The 17,786-nt window shown below is 41.1% G+C and overlaps 1 protein-coding gene across 2 annotated transcripts in view; it reads right to left on the bottom strand.

The window, feature by feature from the left end:
- Nucleotides 1–17,786, bottom strand: part of ADAM12 (ADAM metallopeptidase domain 12) — a 532,069-nt gene that overhangs the window by 244,200 nt on the left and 270,083 nt on the right. The gene's annotated exons all lie outside the window — the stretch shown is intronic.

Raw genomic sequence — 17,786 nt, 5'->3', positions numbered from 1 at the left:
AGCTTGAGGGGGACTGATGATCAGTGGGATGTAGTAAACCAGATGAAAAATAATGAATCTTGCCTAGGAAAGGGGCACATAAAATCAATATTTTCAGACTATTACATATGTATTGCAAAAGTTTTGAGCTTACCCTTGTGAGGTGAAATATACAGTATTCAGGGGAACTGCTATTAAGAGGAACATTGAGTTTTTAGGTAAAAAGTGATAGTTTAGACTGTGTGCATGTGAGACTTGGTGATTTTCAGGAATTTGCACAGGAGATAAGTAAAATGATAGTGGCAAGGCCCGACTGTATCAGTGATTTTTTTTTAAGGTCATTATATCTACGGGATATTGAAGAGAGTCTTAAAAGTATATAAAGCTTCCCATTACTACCATGCCTGTTGTGTTGTTGCATAGGATCTTTATGATTAGATACTAAATCTTTACTATTTAAAGTTTCATTGCCAAAAAATGTCACATGTTCTCACATGTTCCTACAAGTATCTTCGTATTTTGTGATGCACCTTAAGACATCCCAAAATGTTTATTCTGACAACTAACGGTGTATTCTTTACCTACACCTAGATTGCAAAATCCGAAGAATACAATAAAAAGCCAAATCCATTTATAGAGTAGCATCGTTTTACCTTGGATGATATAATCCAAACTTGTACAGGTCTTGGAATAAGATCAAACATAACGTCAGTGAAAGAAGACAGCTTAACATATTTCTTGCAATCAGCTACAGCAAGTTCAGCATTAAATAAAGTTTGACAGATTAGATTTTTTTGAGAGTACTGTACTCTATTGCAGACTAATATAAAGTATAAACCTGTGTTAGACAGTGTGTTGAGCGATCATTACATTTGGTAACTTCATCTAAGACATTTGCAGCAAACAGCATGAATTTAGCGGTTAAACAAAGAAAAGGAAAGAGAGTCAGAGTGCAGAATTTAGTTCAGTTAGAGTTTTCTAATCTTTCCTCTTTTTTCTATTCAGAAAATGTAGCGGATTGCTGTCCACAATTAGAGCATCCACTTAGAGGGTGACATTTTACATGTAGGTAGGGATGTGACGGTTATCGGATTACTTTGATTGTAATTCTTGTGAGAAGTTTTGTTTAATAATGGGATAGTAGAAGACAGTATTAATTTTATGTATGAGATCTATGCAGCGCTCACTAACCTGTGGTTACTTTGTCTAATACCTAGAATCATTTAAAGGGAAACTATTGTGACAGGAGAACAAAGTTGTTTCCAGGCACTATAGCTCACTATAGTGCCCCCCTCTCTCGTTAAAAACTCCTTCTGTCATTTACCTTATTCCAGCGCTGTTGTACCTCGGCGCTGGTTTAGGCTCCGCCTTCACTCCTCCCCTGCCGGCATCAGCCTGTGGAGGTAGCTAATGCACATGTGCGGCGATGGCTGCAATCGCGTTAGGACTTCCCCAATAGAGAATTTATTTCCTATGGAGTTTGGGGTGATGCTGGTTGTTTCATGCATAGCGTCAGGACATTCAGCGTCAGTTAGGCGACCAAGTTGCCTAACCATCTAGAACTCCCTCTGGTGGCTGTCTGGTAGACCACCACTAGAGGTGGAGTTAATTCTGGCAGGCAATAATTGAAGTTTATTAAAACTACAATAATTACTACTGCAGGGTTAAAGGACCTCGGACACTGCACCCAGACCACTACAATGAGCTGAAGTGGTCTCGGTGTGTATAGTGTCCCTTTAAGTTATCATTTACCTCTCACAAGTTTTCTTCTGTGTATCCCATTTTTAGTATCCTGTGCGCACTGACCCATAGAATTGCAACTTCCAATCTCAAACTGCTACATATTCAGGCTTTAACATCGACAAGAAAAGTATTAACTCTGTCTTCATCTCTAAAATCATCGTTTGACGTTTCTAGCAACTTTGCAATGTTGGTACTAAAACAAATAGTTTGGGATTCCAAGATGAGAAGGAGCAAGATCTTCAAATGATAGGATCATTGTCACTTTTATTAATAATTAAACACTTGGTATGTACATATGATGGGTGTAGCGGTAATAAAATCCATACATATAGTGGGAATTCTGGTCGGCCTGACAGAAGATAAGCAGTAACAGAAACATAAATGTGTAAGTGAACAAGTACATCAATTTATTTGCTAGATTAGACATGTAATGAGTGGGAAAAAAAACTGCTTTATGTGGACAGCTTCTACCGAAGTCCTATCTTTTCAATGCATGGACTAGAATTTAATCACCTGTTTCTTGCCAGAATCCATATTTGCGATCATTGGAGGTCATTGGCATTTTATTACATAAAAAGATATTGTGGCAGCGGGCAGTTACCACATTTCTGTTGGAAGAAAAAAAGGGAAGACAAGGGCAGCAACAGTGCAGTACTCATCATCATAATTGCTTATGAAGCCTCTAGTTCCTCTGCCTGCAGTACTGAGCCAGCAATCTAGCTCAAAATAAACACAAAAAAAACCCCCATAAGATGCCCAGTTCCCTGGTTTAAAGAACCTACTCCAAAGTATATACGTAGACTGTGCCATTATCAGTAAATATTCCCTATGGAGTTTGTACGACACAATACAACAAAGCAATTTCTTTGGTATTGTTGTTTACAGTAGAAATTAAGTACACAAAATTAATTAAGTGAGAGATCACTATTTACTGATAATTTACTATGGTGCCTCTAAAAGATTGTAAGCTCCGTTGAGCGGCCCCTTTCTTCACCTCAAATATCCCCTTTCTAGAATTGCAAAGCGCAGCGAAATAAGTTGGTGCTATATAAATGCTAATTATAATGATGATAAAAATTATTAAAATAGTTAATATGCACAGCGAGGTATAACGAAGACAGAAAAACAAAAAGGTGGAACTCCCTTGACTTCGGGATGTTTCTTCTTAGTCTTGCAAACTAGGTACTTTTTGTTTTTAATAGCTAGGTTAGCTCTGCAACATTTATTAAAACAGTAGAGAAATTTTGCATGTTTTAGGCAAAAAACAAAGACTCTTATTTTTAGGTATTTTTATAAAAAAAAAAATGTATTATTATTATTTTTGATGTTATAAAAGAAAAAAAAGGAAATTTTCATCGCTAAAACAGACATACGGGTACAGATGTCTGCCAAGCAAGTTTTTTCTATTTCTGTGTATAATTTAGACAACATTTCCAAATATAAACTCCCCTAGTATGCAATCTGTAATGGCAAAAGGGAGCGACTATAAATGACTAGGACTTAAACTTTACAACAAAGAGACACTATGAAAGAAACAGACGTACACCAAGCGTCATCCATGACTGATACTTTCCCATCTGTTTTGGCAAACTCCGACCACAAGAAGCAGGACAGTCTCACCACATGCAAATCATGACAATGAAAAAAAAAAATGCTTCCACATGTTACAACTTCTCTCTAAGCTAAATAAAATGTGTTCGTCTAAAACCAAGTCTACAAATATGCGGCTGCCAGGCACGTGCATCACAAAGCTTCTTATTTATATTTTCATTTCGGGAACATGACTACATGCACATCGGCCACCCTTGAGTAAGAGGAGTAAATTACTTCTAAATGACTAAAACATCTCACTGGTTATTAGTCACAATGCATATTGGGTGATCATCATCATAAAACATGAGGGATAGTGGATCGAGATTTTGCATCCTTTCAGATTTATCTCATCTGGGTAAGCTCAAAATCTATTTGGCTTATTTTTTCTCACATTGCATTTCCACTTGTAACAATAGCTAAAGATATTCATACATAATAGATGGGATACAGATTTGCCCGACGAATGGCTCTGATTATTACACATACAGAATGTAATCCCCAACTAGCTTACTGCACAATTTCTAAATAATTCCAGCAAGTACACCAGAGACTTTTCCTGACATTTCATCTTCTTTTCAGGACCTTCCATTAACCCATTTGTAAGACGGTTTACATATTTGTGCCAAAAGCACGCTATATGGTTGGAGGCACCATCTCCCACCTGAAGTTTTCATTTGTCTTCAGCAATTGTAAATTTAAATATTTTATTTTACTTTTTTTTTGCTTTTTCTTTTCCATGTGTCTGTATAAAGACACGTGCCTATCCATTTTGCTTTTCAGGGAAGGTTGCTGTGTGTGTCATGTCTATAATACTATAATACATTTGAGGATTTATTTAAAGATAAAATCATCATGAAATATTCATATTGGCTATGCTGGGATTTCATTGACATCACAAAGTAATCTAAAGATTTCATAAGACAAAACTGGGGCTACTTTGTCTTACGGGCAGAGCTTCCACCATGAAGTTCCATCAATTCCCAGTGCTCTGTTTTATCTTCAAGGTGTCCCTGACTAACCCTTCATCCCGAGGTGGCCATGTAAGGTCACCTTATGGTTAATCCGACCATGCTTAACTTGGGTTTATGTCCATATACAGTGACACAAACTTGTTTGACAGAGTTATACACACATAATTAGTTTAGTTAGCCATTATTAATTTTAATATGCTCAGGGACTCATTCATTATAATATAATATAGATAACACATGATTACATTTTGCATAACTCCTTAATTAGAGCCTTCCTAGTGCATTTTGTTCAGCTACCTAGGGAAATGATGAATGGGATATACCTGCTCCAACAAAGGAGGACTTGCTGAAATGTCCCAATGCCTACTTTTCAATCCTGATCCAGGGATTAAGAAACCATTTTATAATTTGTAGTGCTACTTTAAAAGTTAACATGGTCATGACTCTCTGAATTATTATTTTCACTTATAGACATTTATCATGTTCTGCAACATTGTCTAGTCAAACCAATAATTTATATTTTGTCCAAAGTTGGAGTGATGGATTTTACTGCTTGTTCATCATGCACATTTTCCAAAAGAGGACATCAGCATCAACAGTTTATCGTTATTTTTACTAATCATTGTAGTTAAAAAAGGTTTTTAGAATAAATTACAAAAAATAAATAAATAAAAATACATGTACTGATTAGATTAGTTGGAGTTATATTCCTGAGGGGCACTTGCAGGGCCGCCACCAGAAATTTTGGGGCCCCTGACAAAGCACAAGGTCTGGGCCCCACGCACCCCCTCCCCCCCCCCCCTGCCCGGCCCGCCCACGAGTCCGCCCACAGGACTCCTACCTAGTCCGCTGCAAATCATGCAGGACTGAATGTGGTGTGTATAGTGGAAGTGAAATAGAATGTGTGTAATGGATGTAGTGTTTGTGTGTATTAGATACTGCAGTGAATGCAGAGTGTGTGTTTGTGAAGCGGATGCAGTGTGTATAGTGAACACAGAGTGTGTTTGAGTAGTGGATGTAGTGTGTGTTTGAGTAGTGGATGTAGTGTGTGTTTGAGTAGTGGATGTAGTTTTGTGTGTACTAGATGCAATGTGTTTAGTGGATGCAGTGTCTGTAGTGAATGTAGTGTGTGTATTAGACGCAGTGTCTCTGTATAGTGAATGCAGAGTGTTTGAATGTGTGGTGGATGTAGTGTGTGTACTGTGAATACAGGATGTTTGTGTAGTGGATGCTGTGTGTACAGTTGATGCAGAGTGTGTGTCAGTGTAGTGGATGCAGAGTGTGTGTCAGTGTAGTGAATGCAGAGTGTGTGTCAGAGTAGTGAATGCAGAGTGTGTGTGTTAGTGCAGTGTATGCAGAGTGTGTGTGTTAGTGTAGTGTATGCAGAGTGTTTGTTAGTGTAGTGAATGCAGTGTGTGTGTGTTAGTGTAATGTGTGTATGCAGTGTGTGTGTGTGCAGTGTGTGTGTTAGTTGATTGTGTGTATGCAGTGTGTGTGTTTTAGTGCAATGTGTGTATGCAGCGTGTGTGTTAGTGTAGTGAATGCAGTGTGTGTTAGTGTAATGTGTGTATGCAGTGTGTGTGTTAGTGTAGTGAATGTACTGTGTGTGTGTGTTAGTGTAGTGAATGTAGTGTGTGTGTGTGTGTTAGTGTATTGTGTGTATGCAGTGTGTGTGTTCGTGTAGTGAATGCAGTGTGTGTCTTAGTGTAATGTGTGTATGCAGAGTGTGTTAGTGTAGTGAATGCAGAGTGTGTGTTCGTGTAGTGAATGCAGAGTGTGTGTTCGTGTAGTGAATGCATTGTGTATGTTAGTGTAGTGAATGCAATGTGTGTGTTAGTGTAGTGAATGCAGTGTGTGTGTTAGTGTAATGCATGTGTTAGTGTAATGTGTGTGTGTGTGTTAGTGTAATGTGTGTATGCAGTGTGTGTGTTAGTGTAGTGAATGCAGTGTGTGTGTTAGTGTAATGTGTGTATGCAGTGTGTTATGTTAGTGTAATGTGTGTGTGTGTTAGTGTAATGTGTGTATGCAGTGTGTGTGTTCGTGTAGTGTAAATGGAGCATTCCAAAAAAGTTATTCCCCCCTCCCTGGTTCTTACCTGGTCCAGGGAGGGGGGAGATTCCAAGACCCCTGGTGGTTCAGTGGCATTGTGGGCCCCCCTGCTCCCTACACTTGCAGAGGGGGCCCAGCGGACTGCAAGTGTACTTACAAGCTCTTCCCTCTCTGTAACTCCCGCGAGCGCGGCGCGTTACCATGGTAACCCATGGCAACACTCTAACTGCCGCACTTCTCGCAGGAGTTAGAGAGAGGGAAGAGCTTGTAAGTACACTTGCAGTCCGCTGGGCCCCCTCTGCAATTGTAGGGAGCCGGGGGGGGCCCACGGCTGCACATATATATAGCGATCATCACTATATATATATGTGCAGAGAGTAATTGTGGGGCCCTGGACTGCCAAAGCAGTCCGGGCCCCCCAGATCCGTGACAACCGTTATGGTTGTCACCCCCTGATGGCGGCCCTGGGCACTTGCAATCAGATCTTCTGATCCTGGGTTTCTTAACCTGGTGCCATGGCTCTTAGCCTCACCCTACAATATAAGTCATGAAGAATTGACGGAGACACACTTGCAGTAAATGGTATACAGGGAGTGCAGAATTATTAGGCAAGTTGTATTTTTGAGGATTAATTTTATTATTGAACAACAACCATGTCCTCAATGAACCCAAAAAACTCATTAATATCAAAGCTGAATATTTTTGGAAGTAGTTTTTAATTTGTCTTTAGTTATAGCTATTTTAGGGGGATATCTGTGTGTGCAGGTGACTATTACTGTGCATAATTATTAGGCAACTTACAAAAAACAAATATATACTCATTTCAATTATTTATTTTTACCAGTGAAACCAATATAACATCTCAACATTCACAAATATAAATTTCTGACATTTAAAAACATAACAAAAACAATCAGTGACCAATATAGCCACCTTTCTTTGCAAGGACACTCAAAAGCCTGCCATCCATGGATTCTGTCAGTGTTTTGATCTGTTCACCCTCAACATTGCGTGCAGCAGCAACCACAGCCTCCCAGACACTGTTCAGAGAGGTGTACTGTTTTCCCTCCTTGTAAATCTCACATTTGATGATGGACCACAGGTTCTCAATGGGGTTCAGATCAGTTGAACAAGGAGGCCATGTCATTAGATTTTCTTCTTTTATACCCTTTCTTGCCAGCTACGCTGTGGAGTACTTGGACGCGTGTGATGGAGCATTGTCCTGCATGAAAATCACGTTTTTCTTGAAGGATGCAGACGTCTTCCTGTACCACTGCTTCAAGAAGGTGTCTTCCAGAAACTGGCTGTAGGACTGGGAGTTGAGCTTGACTCCATCCTCAACCCGAAAAGGCCACACAAGCTCATCTTTGATGATACCAGCCCAAACCAGTACTCCACCTCCACCTTGCTGGCGTCTGAGTCGGACTGGAGCTCTCTGCCCTTTACCAATCCAGCCACGGGCCCATCCATCTGGCCCATCAAGACTCACTCTCATTTCATCAGTCCATAAAACCTTAGAAAAATCAGTCTTGAGATATTTCTTGGCCCAGTCTTGACGTTTCAGCTTGTGTGTCTTGTTCAGTGGTGGTCGTCTTTCAGCCTTTCTTACCTTGGCCATGTCTCTGAGTATTGCACACCTTGTGCTTTTTGGCACTCCAGTGATGTTGCAGCTCTGAAATATGGCCAAACTGGTGGCAAGTGGCATCTTGGCAGCTGCACGCTTGACTTTTCTCAGTTCATGGGCAGTTATTTTGCGCCTTGGTTTCTCCACACGCTTCTTGCGACCCTGTTGACTATTTTGAATGAAACGCTTGATTGTTCGATGATCACGCTTCAGAAGCTTTGCAATTTTAAGAGTGCTGCACCCCTCTGCAAGATATCTCACTATTTTTGACTTTTCTGAGCCCGTCAAGTCCTTCTTTTGACCCATTTTGCCAAAGGAAAGGAAGTTGCCTAATAATTATGCACACCTGATATAGGGTGTTTATGTCATTAGACCACACCCCTTCTCATTACAGAGATGCACATCACCTAATATGCTTAATTGGTAGTAGGCTTTCGAGCCTATACAGCTTGGAGTAAGACAACATGCATAAAGAGGATGATGTGGTCAAAATACTCATTTGCCTAATAATTCTGTACTCCCTGTAGCTTTATAACCCAAGAAGAAAGCAATATGTATGGATGTAATGATGTACCCAGAGAGATAAATTAAACTATTCTACATGAGGCATAGATAACCAGGAACAAGCCGAGATCAGATTACCAGAGAAGAGCCATATAAAAGTCCAATAGCTAGCATGGACAATAAGAAGACAATCGTCAGATAAATTGAAAGTCAGGACATCAAGAGTAAGGAACGTCCAACTAGTCAATGAATCAGGAAATGTTTGATACATTTATGTGATTTTCCTTTAGTACATTCTCAATTTGCAGAATCCGGAGGATGCTGACATTTAAAGACAATGATCAGCGGGAATCTATTTGGGCAGACTTTCTGACCTCAACCATTTTTGTTTCTAAATGTTCTTGGTTGGATATAGGACACTGGAGTCCCCACCACTCCTTGCACTGTACTGGAATTTTTGTTAGCAAGTCTGTATCGTTTTTGAGAACTTAAAGAATGTTATAATTAAAGGACATTAGATGTGCCCATTAAAAAACACGTTTTCCAGCTTTAAAAACTAAGTGGTATGTATGGTTTCACCAGCAATAAATTATATTTTGTGACTTCAAAGACAGAATGATATATATCTTCACATACTAAAGAAGCAAATAAGAATTAAATGTAGTATATTTTACGAGAATTTTCAGTAAGTTGCTAGCTTTAATTTCTTGTTAGACAGCTTCCTATCCAGGCCAAGTTCTGACATTGATTTGTCCTCCCAAGGTGGAAGACAATTAAGTAGCAACATTCTATGTCCCCAGGAAGCACAATGATTTATGGTGTTATTTAATGTAATTGTTCTTTGGTTCAAATCCTACAGGGTAGAAAAGAGTGCTCTCTTCATTGAAGGGTATGGGTCAGGACACAACTTCTGAGTCTGCTGAAGGAAAGTGCTCAATTTTAGATTTCCACAAGAGTGAAAAAGAATACAAGGCAATTTAGGTCCTGATTTCAGATCTGTGTTCTAGCTCAGTGCACTATAAAAGCTATTGATTGTCTAGTTATCACGTCAGAAAGAAATGTAAGAAACATAACTTTTGAAAAGAGCAATTTCTTGACAGATAATAAAGAGCTAATAATTGGTCAGGTCCTTTTAGCTTAAGGCTGGTCATATCTATGGCTCAAATGTTGTTGCTTTGGTTTAACACTTATCAGCCAAGTCTGACTGATGAGCATTGTAGTTGTAGTCCATTAAACAATCAAATTCTTATCACCTATATATGCCGCAGCAGTAATTAAAGTAGAGAACACACCAATTAAAATACCTGCTTTGGAGTATGGGAGGGGGGGAGTTACGATATTTACCTTAAAATTTTCCTGCAATCTTAACCAGCAAGTCTACCAATCAGGCAGGAATGCCTTCATCTAATAAACCTCCGTCTAGACATTTACACACATACATTCTGCCCAGGGGAGGGCTGGCAGCCTTAGGCCTGGGGGGCAAAACCAGTCAAGTGGCCCATTGCGCCACCAAATCAGTTCACCATCCATGCCCACCTTTTTCTGGTTTTATAACGGATATTGATGTAATGCTAATCAGTAGCTCTTTGCCATACCCGCTCCTTCACGGCTCTGACTTTCAATGTTGTCAGAGCACAGGCTGAGAATCTCTGAGCCTGTGCTCTGACTCAGTAACTGAGCGCCGGAACCACGAGGGAGAGGATATGATCTGACTGCACCTACTGCTGGTGCGCACCAGTGGACCACCAGCGAATCGTTTAAATTAAATATGCTGGTGTACCCAACTTGTGAGCTGTGTTGGCCGCCGGGCGCCTCTGTGGTCATGGCACCCTGCGTGACCGCACAGCTTGCCCACCCCAACGGCTGGCCCTGCTGACACACACTGATGTTACTACTTAGACATCCCTCAATATTAATACAGAGATGAGAGTAAACACAAATAAACTGTGGAAACTAGAGCTGATCCCCCCCAAATTTATAAAGGTTTGCTTAGAGGATTTATTCAAGATTAAATCATGCCTCCTCCTCTCTCCCCCATGCGCTGATCTGTAGGCTGGGAGGAAATGAAGAGTAATCACAGTCTCCCAGCACAATGCCACCTGTGGCTGCATGGGGAACAGCTGTTTAATGTAATGCTTGCAGGACGGCCAGCTGCCGCAGAACCTCTTTGTTTCCGTCTCTGCAAAGGGCTCCAGGCACTGCTTGTTGTGAGTGTGAGCCACTGTAAATTAGGGGCAGAGGGCACTTGCACTGCGGTCAAGACGGGTCTGGGCAGGAGGAGACTGCAGTGCAATCAGTGCACTCCCCTCCTGTGGGTCACCAGTAGACTGGTGCACCTGCCCAGGATCAGAGCCGGTGCAAGGATTTTTGCCGCCCTAGACAAAATATAAATTTGCCGCCCCCCCCCATGTGACATCACAATGCCCCACCCGTATGATCTGCCATATGAACTAACGCCAGTGCTGCACACAGTGTGTGTTTACATTAAAAAGCCTGCAGGGACCAGCTATAGACACCAGAACCACTTCATTAAGCTATAGTGTCCCTTTAATGTGAGGTAAATTATAGATTAGTGTCACTAATAATATACTAGATTGCCTACTTACAATTAGATGAGGATGATGATGGGCTGCAGTTTGGCTCCACTGGTCTGGTGTAGAACAGGACCTCTGGAGGCTGTTTGCAACTGTGGTCACAAAATTCAACGTTCTGGGAGAATTGGAAGCAGCTCCATTTTTTGGGGGCCTCTTACACATCTCAAGGTCTGGGCTCCAGTGCCTGACGGTGAGTATGCCCATAAGGCCCACTCATAAGTCCACTTGTATGTTCCACCCACCCATGAGCTCGCTCACAGGGAGTGGAGTGTGTAGGGGATGTGTTATGTGTTATCTAATATGTGTGCTTATGGTATGTAGTGTATAGGGATACCAGTTTGTGCAGGTGATGCAGTGTGTTTGTGTGTAGTGGAAGCAGTGTGTATTTGTGTATAAGGGATGTATTATGTGTTTCTGGTTGTGTGTGAGGGATGCATTGTGTGAATCTGTGTTTGTATGCATAAGGGATGCAAGGTGTGTGTCTGTATGTGTGTGCATTGAGTGTAAGAGATGCATTGTGTTTCTGTGTGTATGTAAGAAAAACAGTGTGTGTGTTTGCATGTGTGTGTAAGGGTTTGCATTGTATGTTTCTGTGTATGTGTGCAAATGATGCATTGTCTTTGTGTGTAAGGGTTGCATTGTGTGTGTGTGTAATGGATGCATTGTGTGTTTCTCTGTGTGTAAGGGAAGCATGTTCTGTTTCTGTGTATGTATAGGGATGCATTGTGTGTTTCTGTGTATGTATAGGGATGCATTGTGTTTCTGTGTATGTATAGGGATGCATTGTGTGTGTGTGTGTGTGTGCGCGTAGTGTTAAAGAGCTCCCTGTCTTGCCCCCTGTCCTATAGAGCTGTCCCTTCTGTCCCTTAGAGCTCTCCTCTGCCCCTTAGTGGTCTCTCCTCTCCCCCACCCTCCCCTAGCGGTCTCTTCTCACACTCACCCACCCTCCCTGTGCTCTTCTCATCCCCCCTCCACCCTCCCTGTGTTCTTCTCACTCCTCCCTCTGTGTGTTCTCACCCCCCGTGTTCTTCTAACCCCCCTCCTCCCTGTGTTCTTCTTACTCCCCCCCTTGTTCCTCTTACCCCTTCTTCTTACCCTCCTCCCTCTTCTTACCCCTTCCTTCTTCTTCTTACCCCTTCCTTCTTCTTCTTACCCCTTCCTTCTTCTTCTTACCCCTTCCTTCTTCTTCTTACCCCCCTTCTTCTTCTTACCCCCTTCTTCTTCTTACCCCCCTTCTTCTTCTTACCCCCTTCTTCTTTTTACTCCCCCCTCTTCTTCTTACTCCCCCCTCTTCTTCTTACCCTTCTTCTTCTTACTCCCCCCTCTTCTTCTTACCCCCTTCTTCTTTTTACTCCCCCCTCTTCTTCTTACTCCCCCTTCTTCTTCTTACCCCCTCTTCTTCTTACCCCCTTCTTCTAATTACTCCCCACTCTTGTTCTTACTCCCCCCTTCTTCTTCTTACCCCCCTCTTTTTCTTATCTCCCCTTCTTCTTACTCCCCCCTGTTATTATCCCCCTCCCCTCTTCTTACTCCCTCTCTTCCCTCTTCTTACTCCCCCCGCCCCTCTTACTCCCCCTCCCCTCTTCTTACTCCCCCCTCTTCTTACTCTCCCCCCTCCCCTTTTCTTACTCTCCCCCTCCCCTTTTCTTACTCTCCCCCTCCCCTTTTCTTACTCTCCCCCCCTCCCCTCTTTTTACTCTTCCCCCCTCCCCTCTTTTTACTCTTCCCCCCTCCCCTCTTTTTACTCTTCCCCCCTCCCCTCTTCTTACTCTTCCCCCCTCCCCTCTTCTTACTCTCCCCCCCCCCTCCCCTCTTCTTACTCTCCCCCCCCTCCCCTCTTCTTACTCTCCCCCCCTCCCCTCTTCTTACTCTCCCCCCCTCCCCTCTTCTTACTCTCCCCCCCTCCCCTCTTCTTACTCTCCCCCCCTTCCCTCTTCTTACTCTCCCCCCCTTCCCTCTTCTTACTCTCCCCCCCTTCTTCTTACCCCCTCCCCTGTAGGTGGCCGAGCTGGTCTCCGGTCCGCGGTCCCGGCCGGAGTGACAGGAAGGTGCTCAGTGTGCACCTTCCTGTCAGTCCGGCCGGGTACAGGAAACAGAAACTCCTGTTCCGCGCGGAACAGGGGTTTCTGTTTCCTGTACCCGGCCGGACTGACAGGAAGTGCACACTCAGTGCACTTTCCTATCACTCCGGCCGGGACCGCGGACCGGAGACCAGCTCGGCCACCTACAGGGGAGGGGAGGGAGGGGAGAATCTGTTCTGCAGCCGCCTGAGCGCTCTTTACAGAGCGCTCGGCGGCTGCAGCATTTAAAGGGCCGGCCCGCCGCGGCCGGTCCTAAAAGAATTTCGGGCGGCCTGGGGGGCAATTGCCTCCCTGCCCCCCGGCCCAGCCCGCCCCTGATTCTGCCCAATACACGCACATACATTAAAACACTACAATTATTTGTATTCTACCCTCTCGCTTTCTTTTTCACCCAGGAGAGTGACTTCCCAGGGATCGAGCTAGTTGCTGGTTATATTTGCACTCGTGTGCAATATGTTTGTGCGTCACTAGAAACTGATATTGTTTTACATTCCCCCAACATTGCCTACTACCTGCCTGCTGTCAAGTAACAGGCCTGCTATGAGATGATTATTTTTATCTCCCCACATGGACCAGACGGCATTAACCCCTTAAGGACCAAACTTCTGGAATAAAAGGGAATCATGACATGTCACACACGTCATGTGTCCTTAAGGGGTTAAAGGGACACCATAGTCACCAAAATATTTTTCACTTAATTAAGCAGTTTTGGTGTATAGATCATGCCCCTGCAGTTTCAATGATGAATCCTCTGCCATTTAGGAGTTAAATCACTTTGTTTCTGTTTATACAGCCTTATTCACAACTCCCCTGACTGTTTTCATTTTCAATCAGATGTAACTTATTTTTGAATTTATCTCCTGCTATTGAACTTCAGTCACACACAGGAGGCTCCTGCAGGGTCTAGCAAACTATTAACAGAGCTGGAGATAAGAAAATCTAAATTAAACTGAATTTGCAATAATGGAAGTGTAAACAGATGACTTTACAGGAAGTGTTTAGGAAAGGGGTGTAAGTCACATGCATGGAGGTGGGACTAGGCTGCATAAAAAAAGTGATTTATCTCCTAAATGGCAGAGAATTGAGCAGTGAGACTGCAGGGGCATAATCCATATGCCAAAACAGCTTCATTAAGCTAACACATTTTTTGGTGACTATAATGTCCCTTTAAACTGTGTTTGCAGGGCCCCTGTTTGAATACGCCCCTAATTGCAGCTCTGTCTGTACCCCTCTGATGGAGGGCCTGTTGCTAAACAAATGTATTTACACTGTTGACTTATTCTGTAAAAACAAAAAGTGCAATTTAAAAAAATATATATATATATATTTTTTTTATTTATCCCACGACACATCTTTGAATTCATGTAGCATATAAATAAAACAAAATATCAGTTAAACAGCTGTTGGTAGCCTTGTTCTATATTAAATAAAAATTAGCATGTAAATTCAATAATATACATGACAGCTTTTTCTATATATATGGTAATTGATTAGAACTGTGTTTTTGAGACATGAGTCAGGGCCCCTGCTCAATTAGTGCATATTTTGCTTTGACAGAAGTTCCTGCTCAAGTCTGTTTTCACGTATTTATGTAAAAAAAATATTGATGCACATCTTTCATATGTGTAACGGATATCTCATTCGGCAAAACAGAATAAGGACCATGTTTACATGTAATACAAGTCTTTATTCTGATTCTGCTGGGTAAGTCAAACGCCGCTATCTCCAACACAAACAAATTATTGGCAAATCCGTTCATGGACTGATTTATATTAATAACTATGAGAAATAATGCATTTATATGTGAAACGTTTACCAATGCATGACAGAGTTTCATTTTCCACAAGGTTTACTGGCCAAATAAACAATGCAAGAAGCTACGTGCTAAAGAACTATTGGCTTTATCCGCTAATCCCCAATAGAAATCTTTTCGCGTTCGGTTTCATTTACAGTTTGGAACAGACTTAATCCACTTTCTGCAATCCATTTAATATAATAATATGTATTGGATAAATTACACTTTCAATACATTGTGATAATTTCCGATACTAATGGATATCTCAGCCTATAGCGCCAAATCATTTTTTGGATACATTTTTCAAATGATTTCATATATATATATTTTTTTTTTTTTATAATTTAATATTTTGAAAAATATTTTGAAAAGAAAATTGTCTCCCTAGCTAGTCATGGCTATTGGTGGCTATTGGTTTTTCACTTAACTGACTTGTGGTGAACTGACAAGGAATTTCAAATCTCTAGGTCAATAACTAGCAGAGTAGTAATTTATTTTTCACTATAGCTATATTTTGACCTAAAATTATGCCAAAAGTGGGATTTAGGGAAAAGAGTCGAGATAGGACTCTAAATTCGGGACTGTCCTGCCAAAATCGGGATGGTTGGGAGCTCTATAACTGCAGTGATTTTTTTTAAAGAATGCTACAACCATACATCTGCCCTGGTTCAGATAAAGCAAATGATGAGTTTTAAATTCCCCCATGGATGTGTTAATTTTACCCAAGTTCTGTATGGGGCAACCGGTCTAAACTGAGCAGTTTTAGGAGTCTTTGATCGCAAATATCTTTTTATCCTCTCAAATGCATTTTTATAGCACTTTAACCCCTTAAGGACACATGACATGTGTGACATGTCATGATTCCCTTTTATTCCAGAAGTTTGGTCCTTAAGGGGTTAAATAAAAATAATGATACATATTTTTAACCATGGTTTCTCTTTAGGATTCTTTACCAGTAAACCGCATTCAAAGAAATTCAATATATCGATCACTAATTTCCATAATTTTATACAGTTATTTTACTTTCGTTGTTGTCCCAAGACTCCTGCCTTTAAAGCTTGACCTGGTGTGTGCATCTCTAGTTTTTATATCCTCATATTTTTACAACCATAAAATAATAATGCAATCAGCAAAAAAAAAAGAAAAAAAAAAAAAAAAAAAAAGGGGTCAATGTTTATAGAAAATCCTAAACAAGACAGTTAGTCACACACCCCTGTGGCTTCAGGAGAGCAAAGTATGCTTAATAAAACAATACAAATATCTGCTTGCAATTCCCACAAATGTCTGACGCTCATCACAATCAGATGTTACCGAAGAGATTAAATATCCACTGTTTGGATAACGGAGTCATGAAAGCAAATGAAAAATAAAATAAAAAAAAATTTGGGGAAGGGGAATTGTAACGGTTGGAAATATGGTCCTTTTTTCTGTTTGGAATTGCGATAAAAAAAATAAAATACAAATACTTACATTTAAGTACAAGAGAAGCATAGTTTCTCTGCTGAGCAAATATTAAGAGTCATAACATATGCTGTTCACATCGTCTGACCTTAGAAGTCCTTTTCGTTTTTGTAAGAACATATATTTGCCGCATTTGCTCCATGTTTTGGTCTCTTCCAGCTGTTCTTTGCCTGAAGGATTTGGCTAGACTGCTCTGTCCCAGGACGTTAGAAACATAAAACATAAAAATAATCCGTAGGGTATAGCTGATGATGTAATTCACGCTTTAGAATGCATGATTCTTGCAGACAAGCATTTTATGCTGAATTAATTTGCATGCTACACATCAACATGAAGCAACGCTTCCAAAGACATGGTGCATTTAGCTGTGAGGCTCTATTTTAAAAAAAAAAACCAAATCCTGACTGACTGATCTTAAAAATACTGTGTTTCTGTTTTGGCTTTGAGGAGGTCGTTCAAGATAAATCCACTTGTCCGATCCATTATAAACAGGTGTGAGTGGCTACCACTGGCTTTAAGGATGATGTTTATTTGCAACATCTAGCATCCTTGACTTTTATTGAACCACAATCAACTTTTTGGCCAAGGGGCTACAAATGTAGCTTACATTTTTGTTAGAAGCGCCACATTAGCTTTAACGAGTTATTCTTTCATGCACCGAGCATTGAGCTATGGACTGTTTTTAACCAATTTGTTATATTAATAAGTGCAGGACATTTGACCAGACACCCTGAATTTACAAGGCTGTTCCTCAATAGAGCAACACTTAAACTCGTAGAAATGGCTTTATGCCAGACAACAATATAAATATATATATATATATTTATTTAAAGGGACACTGCAACTGCTTTAACGCATTGAAGTGGTTATAGTGTCTAAAGTCTGCTGATGCTCCTGCTATTCTGTGTTAAAAGCATATTTAAGATTTTAATGCTAAACATGGGTCCCCTGCAGTCCTTACTCACTTTGCTGCTTGGATTAATATTGAAGCATTAGCATGTGCAAAATGTATTATTAATATTGGCATTTATACAGCACCAACTTATTCTGCAGATCTTTACATTATTATAGGGGAATATTTTGCAATAAATAAGACAATTACAAAATGTTACAGGAAAATAGTTTGACGAGGACCCTACTCAAAATAGCGTACAATCTAGAGGAGGTGGGGTATAAAACCTCAATAGTAAGGGCAGCATGGGGGATAGTAACCAAGCGACAGGGTGGTTAAGCGATGGGTGATCGTGATTGGCAGAGAGTGTCATCAGACCACTTGCAGCCTATCGCAGCACAGGCTGCTGGTATGAAATAGTATGGCTACAAGGAAGTGTTTCACCTCTGCCTTAGCCATACCTCCAGTGGGGGCCAGGCTCTCGTTGAAAAAAAAATAAT

This window comes from Pelobates fuscus, chromosome 10 (assembly GCF_036172605.1).
Source record: "Pelobates fuscus isolate aPelFus1 chromosome 10, aPelFus1.pri, whole genome shotgun sequence".
NCBI classification, from domain to species: domain Eukaryota; kingdom Metazoa; phylum Chordata; class Amphibia; order Anura; family Pelobatidae; genus Pelobates; species Pelobates fuscus.
Note: the sequence above shows the minus strand (reverse complement) of the source record. Positions and strands in the feature narration are given on the sequence as shown.